This window comes from Scylla paramamosain, chromosome 2 (assembly GCF_035594125.1).
Source record: "Scylla paramamosain isolate STU-SP2022 chromosome 2, ASM3559412v1, whole genome shotgun sequence".
Taxonomy (NCBI): domain Eukaryota; kingdom Metazoa; phylum Arthropoda; class Malacostraca; order Decapoda; family Portunidae; genus Scylla; species Scylla paramamosain.
In genome coordinates, this window is record NC_087152.1 from 30,184,317 (window position 1) to 30,186,816 (window position 2,500).

At 40.4% G+C, this 2,500-nt stretch overlaps 1 long non-coding RNA gene across 1 annotated transcript in view; it reads left to right on the plus strand.

Moving 5' to 3' along the window:
• LOC135112923 (uncharacterized) overlaps positions 1 to 2,500 on the plus strand; it is a 12,273-nt gene that overhangs the window by 2,676 nt on the left and 7,097 nt on the right. The window contains exon 1 of the long non-coding RNA XR_010274615.1: positions 1 to 666. This exon is cut by the window's left edge and continues 2,676 nt beyond it. This is a non-coding gene — a long non-coding RNA (uncharacterized LOC135112923). The remainder of the gene's footprint in view (positions 667 to 2,500) is intronic.

The window sequence follows — 2,500 nt, forward strand, 5'->3', positions numbered from 1 at the left end:
ACTTTCTGCTTTCTCTCACCCCTATTCTGTCCACCTTTCTAACGGAAGAGTTAACCAGTATTCTCAATCACTCATCCCTTTCTCTGGTAAACTCTGGAACTCCCTGCCTGCTTCTGTATTTCCACCTTCCTATTGTAACGCTCCTTTTTATTATTTCTGTGTTTCTTTGAGTCTCCCCAAATAATTGTTTTCTTTGGTAGCTTGCGGTGAAGAGGAGGATAATAGCGGTAATTAAAGGTTTAGTGATTATATGAAAAAGTATATTTATAAGGCGTGTATTCGTGGGAGTGATTTAGAAGTCTTGAAACATTTGTTATAAATAGAGTTTACTTATTTCAACTGTGGTTTTCTCTAATCAGTGGTAATACGAAAAAATGGGATTACATCATGTTGCGTCAGCCTACCAGTAACTCATAAGGTGTCATTCCCTAGCTTATAAAATAAGTTAGTAATTTAGAATTCAATTATTAACTTCAACTAATGTCCAGCCTATATGCTCACCTTGCTAGCCAATTATTCCTGCATTTTTATTTAAACTCACGGTTCAGTAAAATTATTTGTGAAAGAAGAGAGAGAGAGAACTAGCTAAGGTTCCAATAACTTCAGAGGCCTGGGGGTGTTGAGGGGGAGAGCACAGAATGGCGTCTCCCTTCCCTCTGGCAACAGGTGGGTCTCGTAGCTCTGAAATATTTGATTTTTCTTTTATTTAGAAGTGAATATTACTGTGTTCATGTTTATTATTCATGTCTCTAGTGAAGATATAGTGACTGTACGTGTTGACAGAATGGCGTCTCCCTTCCCTCTGGCAACAGATAAAATAGCCGGTGTTGGTCCCACGTGGAGACAGGCCACAGAGTCTTGGGAAAGTGTTAGCCATGTAATGTTTCTTTAGTCAAATATAGTCTACTGTGAATGTGTTGTGAGCAATATTATTGCCGTAGAGAAGTGATGAATGAAGGCTGTGACGCTATTTAGGGATATAACGGTGCCCAGAATCAATGGTACTCTTGAGGAGTTATAAAAGTAATTATTTTCTTGTGTATTCATAGTGTTAAGTAACGGAGTATAAGTGTATATGCCATACCAGAATTTCAAGTGCCTTTTTTTTTTTTTTCTAGGTTTACCACTCGATAGTGTCATAGTGGGTCAGTCAACCCAAAGAATCCCATCAGTATCATTCATTTAATTATTTTTTGCTATTTTTATATTTTTCGTTCCTCCTAATAAAGCCACACTGTAGGTACTGTGTGATAATTAACCTCTCCCTACCCTCTGGCCATGACGATGAAGGCGAGAACCATTACCAATAAAAAATGTTTTCTTTTTTTTCTATTGTGTGTGCGTGCTTCACCTCTTCTCTCTTCCTCTTCTTTTTTCTTCTTCACCGTGAAGATCTTTGCCTCGTCTCATTAGAGCTCTGATCGGACCGGTGAGGAGGAGGGAGGAGGGGGGGAACCGGAGGGGGAGGGTGGCATTACACTATGACTTGAATTCCTTCAAGAGGGAGGTTTCAAGACACTTATTCATCAATTTTTGACCACTGCTTTGACCCTTTTATGGGACTGGCATTTCAGTGGACATTTTGTTTTTTATTAGATTTTTGTTGCCCTTGGCCAATGTCCTTCCTACATAAAAAAAAAAAAAAAAAAAAAAAAAAAAAAATATATATATATATATATATATATATATATATATATATATATATATATATATATATATATATATATATATATATATATGTGTGTGTGTGTGTGTGTGTGTGTGTGTGTACACCACCCCCCCATAGAAGCAGAGTAGTAGAGTGGCGCACTTTCTCACGCTCAGTCATTACCCAGCGCTTAGGCAGAGCAAACATATTGAGACGGGCAATTATATCGGGTCGAGGTACTAAACCCCGTCGGACCATCGCCCTCGTAACATTCTCCCACTGTCCAACAGCGTGTTATAGCCTCAAGCCGAGTAGTGTCATTTACTGCCTCCTGGACGGCAGGCCTTGTCAGGACCTGAGGAAGGCGTAAATTTCACTATACAGCTTTTCACCTAAGTTCTCTGTAGGTCAAGCACCCTACAGGAGCCTGACGCACTAGCATTTAACACAAAACAAGCTCACTAACAAGAGACACGGCTACAAACGAGCGCCCACGAGCACACAGGAGGGTAATTCACCGCTCACTGTACAAGAGCTCGGCCTGCACACACATGCACACACATGCAGCTGAGGAGTCACTTCCTTGTGTATGGAGTGGGTTATACACAACTACACTCTCTGGCAATCTACTATGGAGACTTATATATTATGTAAGTAGGCTGGGGTGTACGGCCGGTAATGACTCACTTATCCCCTTAAAGCAACTGACTTGATTGATTGTTATCCCACCTCAGTCTCCCACATTATGTGTGTTATTCCTTGTTATAACTGTTTCTCCCTAGATGTGGTTGTCGATCCTTACACAGCTGTGGGTGACAGGTGTTAGAGTATTTCCCTTGTCTGTAGATGGGT